Source organism: Myotis lucifugus, unplaced genomic scaffold (assembly GCF_000147115.1).
Source record: "Myotis lucifugus unplaced genomic scaffold, Myoluc2.0 scaffold_61, whole genome shotgun sequence".
Classification (NCBI taxonomy): domain Eukaryota; kingdom Metazoa; phylum Chordata; class Mammalia; order Chiroptera; family Vespertilionidae; genus Myotis; species Myotis lucifugus.
Window position 1 is genome coordinate 3371743 of NW_005871109.1, and position 10463 is coordinate 3382205.

Sequence of the window (10463 nt, forward strand, 5' to 3'; positions counted from 1 at the left end):
GAAATTCAATCAAGGTGCAGCTGGTCCTGAGACCCAGAGACCCACGAGCCCAAACTGGAGCAGGACACAGGGCTGGGGGAGGGATGTATCCAGGGAAAGAAATAGAACCGCTGGGTTCCCTGTGTGCTGCTTGACCTTTCTGAGAGGGGTTTTACAGCTCTGCGGAAGAGCTTGGGGGAGATTGGGGGTTTGGGAATGAGTTCACACACACACACACACACACACACACACACACACACACACACACAATAAGACAATCCTTAACTCAAATAAAAAGAAGAAAAATGCCATAAATGAAAGAAAATGTATTTATAGATTACTTCTTGGCTAGCTGTAATATAATTAAATGGCCATATGCAAGTAAATATTCAATGTTGATTTAACTAAAAATTAAGATACAACTATATTGGGAGGATGATGAAGGAAAGAAGTCTGTGGGGTAAGGAAGAAAAGGAATAAGAGAACTAAAAGATATCTTTATAGTGGGAACTTACTAGAGAATGTCTTAAATTGAAGGTTTAAGAAGTAGTAGTATAAGCATATGATTTAGAAATCTGGAGATAAACACCAGTAGACATAGACCAGTGGTTCTCAACCTTCCTAATGCCGCGACCCTTTAATACAGTTCCTCATGTTGTGGTGACCCCCAACCATAAAATTATTTTCGTTGCTACTTCATAACTGTCATTTTGCTACTGTTATGAATCGTAATGTAAATATTTGATATGCAGGATGTATTTTCATTGTTACAAATTGAACATAATTAAAGCATAGTGATTAATCACAAAAACAATATGTAATTATATATTCAATGTGTGTTTTCCGATGGTCTTAGGCGACCCCTGTGAAAGGGTCATTCGACCCCCAAAGGGGTTGCGACCTACAGGTTGAGAACCGCTGACATAGACAAAGAGTCAAAAATCTCTTTGTCTTTGGGAGCAGAAATCAGGCCTGGGGGCAGGCCACCAAACCGCTGCTTCTCCTTATCATCTGTATAGTACGCTGCCTTTTCAAACTACATATGTGTGATGCTTTTTAAAAATAAAAATTAATTTTTAAAAAAGTGACAGACAATGGAAATTTGGGATGTGCCTCACTTCACAGAGGGGAGGTGGGTCTAGTCATCCGAGGCAGGACTTGAATGACGAGACCAGTCTCATTCAATTGTTGGTTTCAATGCCAGCAATTCAGTGTTGGTTTTAGCTGATCACTTTTGCTTCAACTCTGTGAAACCGTCAAAGAATAGGATAATTGAAAGATGGATAATCCCAAATTTCAGGATTTTTTAAAATTAGGTAAATGTTTTCTGTATACTTTTTGTAGCAGTCACTGAACCACTTCTTAGTCTTTGTGTTTTCATATCTGTTATTGCCTTTTCAAGCTCTTTCAACTCAAAGTGTTTTCTTTAAATTTTGAGTGTGCATTTCACATTTGACCTCTGCTCCAGAGGCAGAACTTCCTTCTCAGCTTTCAGCACTTTGCCAGTTTCTCAGAAATGGCCTAGGACATTTTAGCAGGAGAGTAAAAGTGAGAGAAAGGTCAGGATTTTTCCTTAAAGCAGAATGAAGAAAACCGGGGTTATAGAGAGCAATAATCAATAACAACTGAAGTCTAGCACAAGAGAATTTCTACATGGTATCTAGGTAGTTGTATATATACTTAAGTGTTAATGTTGAATTATCATTTTGTGTACATTTATTAACAACTAAATTATTTTAATATAGGATTTTGAAGGAGAAATTGTGACTAGACCAATGCGTTCAATCACCTGGAAGCTTTTATTTATTTTTAAATCTATTTTATTGATTTCAGAGAGGTAGGAAGAAGGAGAGAGAGATAGAAACATCAATGATGAGAGAGAATCATAGATCAATGCCTCCTGCATACTCCTCACTGGGGATCGAGCCTGCAACCTGGGCATGTGTCCTGACCAGAATCAGCCCTATGACCTCCTGCCGGGCACCTAGAAGCATTAAAAAGTGCTGATGCCTATGTAAGTCCCACTCCCCAAATGTTCTGATTTAATTGGTCTAGGTGCAGCATGGTCACAGCAGTGTTTTTAAACTCCCCTTGTTATTCTGACATGCAGCAAAATTTGGGCAACACTACATTGGATCGTGTCCCAGGTGTTATCTCTCAGTTAAAACATCCAAGAAAACACTAATTCAGTGACTATATCTAGGCACTAATTTCACCTTGTGACAAGTGCCCGTATGGCATAGGGATTCCTAGAGGATATAGCCAGTGGCTCTTGCAAAATTAAATCTTAAAGTGGCAACAACTATTACCCAGCCACCCCTACACCTCCTCCTCTGTTTGTACTAGGCTCCCAAGGTGGCCTAGCAAGGATAGTGTGGCTGGCGGGTAACTCTCCCTCTTTATGGCTTCCCTCTGCACAGACGATGTTCATTTCTCGTTGAGCGGTTTATTTGAACTACAACATTGCTCATTTTAGAGCCACCCTGATTGCCCAGACAATGTGCTTCTCTGCACTTTTTAATCAAAGAACTGGATCGTCCAATCATGGTTAATTCTAAGTCCTTTTGTTCTGGTACCTGGTGCATTGGCTGAACAACGGTTTTATGGAGCGCATTGCCGATGTGGAACTGGAGGGTGCTTTGTGAGCATATGTGAAATGGCTCTTCAACTACTGCAATGGTGCCTGCCCCCCATGGGTAAGCATGTGCTCGGAGAGGATGAATCGAGTTCCACAGCTGAGACCTAAGATTGGTGATCGCAGTGGGCGGTTGGTGCCTATTAGTGAAGCAGGGGAGGGGGCTGTTGAAAGGGAGGCCTGAACCAAAAGCCACAGTTCAGACTAGACCAGGGGAAGCATTCTGAACTTCATACAGGCAAGGGGTAGGTGCTGGTGAGCTGATCCGGAGCCCAGGCAGAAGGTACCGGGCTGACAGGGGGGCCATACTGGCTTGACTCCCAGAACAGAATCACCCCTGCACCTCCTAGCAGTGCCCGGCTGGGCTCAGGGAGCAAGAGAAGGAGCCAGAGAGGGAAGAAAGCCAGGATCATCTTCCACAGATGATCAGCACTGCAATTTAATTGCTGAAGGAGCAAGGGAGGGAAAGAGAACCCAGAGAGTATCCCTGGGACCAGCATGGCTCAGGGCCAGAAGCTTCCAAGAGCAGGATGGGAAATTCCCCTGTCCTAAACCAAGGCCATCCACCTCAGCAGCAGCCAGCAGCTCCTGGTGCTGCAAATGCCTGGCTGGTATGTCCCCTGGCTGCTCCATACACAGTTTGAGTGTTGTCAGGTCATTTTGCTGGAGCTCAGGTCAGACCTGCGTGACAGGGAGCACACTCAGAATGGTCCCCTGAGTGTGGGCCTGACAGAGGTAGGAAGCCGCCAGTGGGTAATGACTGCAATCAGAACTTAAGTGGAAAAAGAAGGACACACCTATTCAGACCTATGACAGCTAAACTAGTTTCTAATTTTCCTTGTTATACTAAAGAACCAACATTTTTTAGCTAATGTATGAGATGGGACATATATACACTCTATCCTAATTATTAATGAAAAATGCAAAGTATCTTCCTCCTTATGTGCTTAAAATTATCTACAAACCCTTTGAGCAAGACCAAAAGCTCCAGAAAAATACTGGTCTTCTCTTCCTAGGTTCTAAGTATTGAGAAATCTCTATAAATCTACAACAGATATTATACAAACTCATAGAGCTATGGGCTGTTAGACCTTAGTTCATCAAGTATTTACTGAGCATCTACTTTACATTAGGAACTGGGGATATCTAAATAAACCAGACCCAGTGCCTACCTCCAGAGGCTCTTGGAGAGAAAGATGCAGAAACAGAACATTTTCATACAATATAATGTATGCAAACCACAGAGTTATGAATAAGCGATGGGGATATTGGCTCTGACTGAGGAAGGGAGAAGGAATCAGCAAAGGCTTCATGTAGAAAATAGCCCTGAGCCTAACAAAGAAGAAAGAGTAAAATGGAGGTTGACGTGTTGGCTGTGTCATTTTACAAAATGAGAATAAGGTCATTCCTTTTAGAGCATAACAGAAAATAATAAATATTATTTGGGGAACAGAATTTCTCCCAGCCCAGCTCAACAATTATTTGAGCAGAAAAACAAGATGGCAAGAGATTAAGAGGAAAGACAGCAACATCCGAAACCATGCAAAAATGGCCAGCTCCTCACCAGTGATGGCATTGTTTGGCTCACAATTGCATTACTCCAGTCTCCGCCTGGGTCATCGTGTGGCGTTCTCACTGTGTGTCTGTCTTCACATGGTATTGTCCTTTTTTTATAAGGACACCACTCATATCAGATTGGAGGCCACCCTAACGATCTCACCTTAACCTGATTGTGTCTGCAAAGACCCTGTTTCCAAATAGGGTCCCCTTCACTGGTACCGGGGAACTTCAACATATCTTGGGGGCGGGCATGGGAGGGTGGGAGGGAAACACAATTCAATCCCCAGCAGACCCCTCTCATTAGTTTCTCCACCACTGCTTGAGGAATAATTAATGAGCAACTGCAGCTCTTTACCTTAAAAAATAAGCATGTATTTCCCAGTCTAGTCTCCCTCGATGGATTTGGAAGGCAAAGCAAAGAGACATCCTGTCTGCTGGTCCTGCAAGAATATTGCACTGGCTCACATGGCTGCAGGGTCGGACATTTCTCTGTTGAGCCAGCCTGACTATGTATGAACGCTCACCCTGCTCCATGGCTTCCTGAGCCAGGGAGTCGTATCGCACCAAAGCTGCAGCCAGGCCCTGGGAATGCAAACCTGGCCTCACTCTCCTCTCTGGGTCTTGGTTTCCTTGTCTGTAAAGTCTAAAGAGACTTCTGTCTGATAGTGACTATAAAGTGGGCACATCTGGCCCAAATCAGCTCCACATCCAAATTCCCAGTTAATTAGCATATGGCTATTTAGTGGGTGTCCTCTGCGACCTGCAGGGAGGCTCATTGGAGTATGAAAGCAGGCCCTGGGGACAGTGTGTTTAATGTGCAGATTCTGAATTGAGATAATAAAGAAGCTACTGATCTTCTCTGCCCAGGAGCTAGTGCTTTGTATTCATAGGGAATCTCTGGACACCTGCGCAGACATCCCTTTACTCACGCACTAGAAATCGTGCAGGGTGAGAGCAAAAGGCAGGGCCAAATGTCTGTATTACAGGAGAGTTGGATCTGTTCACTCTGCAGAATCACTCAGCAGCCAGTGTTCTCTTGGCTTTGGTTTGGCTGCACAAAAGCTAAACAGCTTCCCCTACAGAAGGAAGGAAAAGAATCTGTGGCCCACCAGGACAGAGATGGAACAACACACAGCTACAGAGGCCTGCAAGGGGCAGCAGGGCCATCCGGAACCATATCCAAAGGCCACAGGGTCCTTTGGGGCAGCCATGTGAAATTCAGCAATCAGCAAGGAGCCCATTCAGGAAGGCCCTGCTGAGGGCTGGGGATCCAGAGAATAGGACCAAACTCTCTAAGGAGAACTCTCTAAGGAGAACTAGGCAGAGAATCAGGACCCAATCATGTGGCTGGTTCAAGCCTCAGCAGGGCTCCCAGCCCAGCCTGGAACATCCACACCCAGGAAAGAATCTGATGGGTGCAATGATGATTGAATGCAGGGGAGGGGAGGAGGGAAAGGAGGAATAATCTATAATAATAAAAGGGTAATATGCTAATTAGACTGGACGTCTTCTGGATGTCATTCTGGACGTCCTTCCTGATGAAGCCAGGGCCAGAGGGAAGCCAGCCCTGGTCCCGGGTGCCTGCAGGTGGCCCAAGGGAAGCCAGCCCAGGTCCTGGGTGCCTGCAGGTGGCCGGTGCCGGCAGTCGGGGGAAGGAAGGCCTACTCTTGCACGAATTTTCGTGCATAGGGCCTCTAGTTCAGTGATAAAGGACAAACCATGTGGGGGGATGGGAGAAGGAGATCCTTTGACTTGGTGGGCTCTGGAGTCTCAGTGTTTCCCCAGGCATGTGAAATCTCAGGGCCCTGAGTAGCAATTCCAGACCCAGCCACTGGTGGGCCAAGGTCCCCAGAGGTCTCCTTGCCTCTGGGTTGGGTAGGCTGAGTCCAGACAGGGCTGGAGGATAGACACTGCACTGTGCAGGGTGGACCTGTTCCTCCCAGTCCTCAAGAGAGGGCACTCTTGCTCCCCCCAAATCCAACCCATCTTCACCACACCCCATCTGTTGGCAAAAGGCAGGGTAGTCAGAGAACAAGATCTGAACTCAGATGACTGAACCTGAATCCTGCCTGTCGTTACCAGCTTTGAAATGCTGGTCACATTATGTAACCAAAATAAGTCGCTATATCTTCACCTGTAAAAATGGGAAAATTCTAGTACCTGATTCCCAGGATCGTTGTGAGGAATAAGTGAGACGATGCATGTAAGTGGTATAAGCGGTTACCATAGTGTCCCCCACACAAAATAACTAAATATACATATATTCGCTGGCCTGTATGTAAAAATGAGGAGGGCCTATGGGTGAAATGAGTATTGTCTGCAGGACAGAACCCAGAGTCATCCACTGGTGGGCCAAGGGAATATGTCAGTCTTAAATTCCTCATTTAACAGTTACAACTCCCTGCAGCCTGTGGCACTTGGACCCCCAAAGGCACTACTTCATGTCTAAAAACAAGAAAATCAGAAAACAGGAGGCCTCTTTTCCCAGGTAGGACCCCACATTGCCCAGCCACCGGAAATCCAGGCAACACACAGACTGACAGCCTTATCAGCAGGAGGCTGCTGTTGCCCCCACAACCTCCCACCAATGCAATTTAGCCCTACAACTGCTCCAACGCTGAAAAAAGCAGCCCTGTTGGCTGAGCTGAGATCATAGCCCACCCCCTGGCTATACCTAAGCACCAGTGATGTCTGGGCGTTAGCTTTTCAAACAGAGGATGCAATGGCAGACCTTGTGAGGAAAGTAATTCCTTTACAGGGGTGGTTCTCAAAGTGCAGTCTCCAGATCAGCGGCATCAGCATCAGCATCATCTGAGGACTTTCTAGAAATGCACATTCCCAGGCCCCACCCCAGACCTCCCGAATCAGAAACTCAGCTTTCCCAAGCCCTCCAGGTGACCCTGATGCACACCAGTTTGAGAACCACTGGCCCCACAGAAAATCCAAGGGATAAATGCCATCAAACCAAAAATAGCAATTGCCCAGGATGTAGGTTAAAAGTCAGTGTGTAGAGCCAGACTGGCAAGAAAACTAAAGTAAAATACTGGGGGTCTCTTGAGAGTTTTTTCCTACTGATGTGTGACACAGTGTGCCTGTTGTGCAAACACAACTTCAGAACAAATCTCCAGCCCCTCCTTCCAACCACATTGCTGACCCTTAGTCCCTCCTACAAAAATCCTGGCCCCTCCGGTTTCTCAGCCCCCACTCTAGCCTCCTCCCTGTCCTTCCTCAAGTTATTCCACTCCCTGGGAACTGGCCCTCCTTCTCGGCAAATCTAAAACCTTCCAGTTCCCTGAAATGTCAATGTCAGAACTGTCCTCTGAGACCCTTGGAAGCAAACAAATCACCATCCTCTGGCCTAGGAAACGTTCTGTCCCCTCTGCCCCCACAGGCCACAGAGCCCTTCCAGGGCCTGCAGCGAGAAGCTGGACTGCGAGGCAGCGTAGGATCCCCTCAGCATCAGGTAGCCCTTGCCGCTCAGCCTGGCAGACACGGGTGTTAGTCGGTGTCTCGAAGGGTTAGCCTGAGCTGGAGGGACACCGTGTGGCCATACCTGGTATGACGATCAAGCCGGAGGCTTCTGTTGTTTTTGAGAATAAAAATAGAACTAAAAGTTGGAACCCACAATTATGCTAACAGAATTCTTTTCATTTGTTTCTACTCTTAAATATTTTCTGACAGTTACCACCACGGCACCCACTCCCGCTCTTTGCCATGGGAATCTGATCATCGGCATGTTCCATGTTCATTCCAGGTTTTCGCAATCATTCTCTTCAATGATCGTCAACAGCAGACCCTCCATAAATGTTAGTGCAATGAAACGGAATGAAAAGGCATTGAATTGTTTGGGAGGCATGTGGTTTAAGAGCTCCATCTCTGAGGAGACACAGGCAGGGGTTCAAAACCCAGCTCTGCTGCTTACTAGCTGCGTGATCTTAGGCATGTTTTTTAACCCTTCCGTCTCTGTTTCCTCATCGGTCAAATGGGGAGAGGGATGAATATTACCTACCATATAGGACTGTGATGAGAATTAAATAGCAATGTGTAAGGAGTCCCTTCACACGGGCCTGGCCATAGCCTGAATATCAGCACCCTTATCATCTTTAAATACATCCCCTCTGGAACCATCACAACTGATGCCAGCTGAAGACCTCTCTTGGATGGGATCCCTCACACAGCAAAACTGTGAGTTGACTCACAGCTGGAGAAAACATAAAATGAGACCGCCTAGAGCAGCGGTTCTCAACCTGTGGGTTGAGACCCCTTTGGGGGTCAAACGACCCTTTCACAGGGGTCGCCTAAGACCATCCTGCATATCAGATATTTACATTACGATTCATAACAGTAGCAACATTACAGTTATGAAGTAGCAACAAAAATAATTTTATGATTGGGTCACAACATGAGGAACTGTATTTAAAGGGCCAGAAGGTTGAGAACCACTGGCCTAGAGGCTAGGACCTTGGATCCGGCCAATGGGATTCCAGCCCAGATTGCCCTGTCCCCACTCCTTAGCGTTACTACCGCACCGAGCTGTATGTCCCTGGCCCCAGCTCCTCCCAGGTGCTGCAAGCCCCAGCTTCATCACCTGCAAAGAAGGAAAGAGATGACCCACCACCACCTTCATCCAAAGCACAATGTGCTCAGAAACGTGGAACAAGCTTAGGATTCTCTCCAGAACAAATTACTCCACAAGGTACTCAAGATTCATCCGAGGAAAACTTGACCTATATCTGCCTGAGATCACTATGTACTCTACTCAGAAAGTTCTTTCTACAGGAAATCATGCTACCAAGTAAGCCCCAGTGAACAAAAGAAAACAGAGGGGGAAACCCAGAGACACCACCCCCCCCAGAAAAGCATGCAAGGGGGTTCTCTCTCCCTGGCATCTTCCGGGGAGCCAGGTGGCCATCTGGTGAACAAGTCTTCCTGAGACCCCCTGTGTGCCAGACCAGAGGCTAACGGATAAATTAGGCCCTGCTTCTGTCCTCAAGGGCTCATCTTTTTGGGGGGGACAGGCATAGGGAGAGACAGACACATATATCAATAACGCTGATAGATTCGTAAGTGCTAGAATACAGGGATGTTGAAGGTGCAGTGGGGATGGAGAAGTGAGCCATTAATGCTGCCTGAACCCCCAGAGAAGGTTCACAGAGGAGAGGAGATGTCCACTGAAGGAGGATCAGATTACAGGGAGTGACACTAAAGCAGGCTGGATCCATTAGAAAGCTGTTTATTATATAGAACATGGTAAGGCCTGATCTAGGAAGCTCAGGGCCCTGGGCTAGAGGGGGGTGAGGGGAGAGGGTGCATCAGAACAGCTGAAATACAGATTCCTGGGCCCTGCCCTGAGACCCAGATCTAGTTGGTCTGAGGAGGTATCCATGACTGAATACATGTTTAGCAAGTCCCTTCCCCAGGGTGATGCTGCTGCAGGTAATTCACATACACATCACTCTGACTAACCACAGTCCTCCTGGTCACCCCTCCCTCTCCTGGCCTCTGGGGCCTTTGCCCGGGAGCTCCCTCCCATTCTGCTCCCACTTGGCAAATGCCTGCTTCTCCTTCACGCAGCTCAACCCTGAGGGGTGAGCCCTGTCAGGGTACTGCTTTGTCTCAGGTGCCAGCTTAGTACTGTTTGGATTATTTCACTTAATCCTCAGAACAACCCTACAGAATCAATCTCCTAGTCAACCCCATGTTACAGATAAGGAAACTGAGGCATAGAGCAGTTAAGTAACCAGGCCATTGCAACGCTGCTGGGCTGTGTGTTTTGTCTAGATCCGGAGGCTGAAGTTATGTTTATGTGGCCCTGGAGCCTGAGCCAGGGTCCTGCACATTGTCATTGCTTAGTAAATACCTGTCGCATAAATAAAGGAATAAACAAACACCACCTCCTTCCATCTGTGACCCTCAGCCAGTGCCCAGGCAACAAATCTGCCCTCTGCTGTCTTTCCTGTCCTGCCCCCTGCCATCTCCTCTCCTGGGGGGCCAACGGGGGGCAGCTGGGACCTCCAGGGAGTATGCAGAGCCCCTGGCACAGCCACCTCCCCTTCCAGTGGTCAGTCGTTAACTGGCAGGAGCACCAAGGAATGTGCTTTCCCAGTTTGTTGAGCCTTTTTACTTGGTGATACAGAGAGAGAGACCTGTCTCAGCTGCCAGGTTTGCCTCCTCAAAGTCTCCTCCTTCTGGGGGCTCCTGGCCAAGTCTCTCCCTCACAGCTGCTCCCTGCTTCCCTTCTGGCTCAGTGTCTATCCTGCCTCCATTGGTGCTCCCAGCCCTGCCTTCT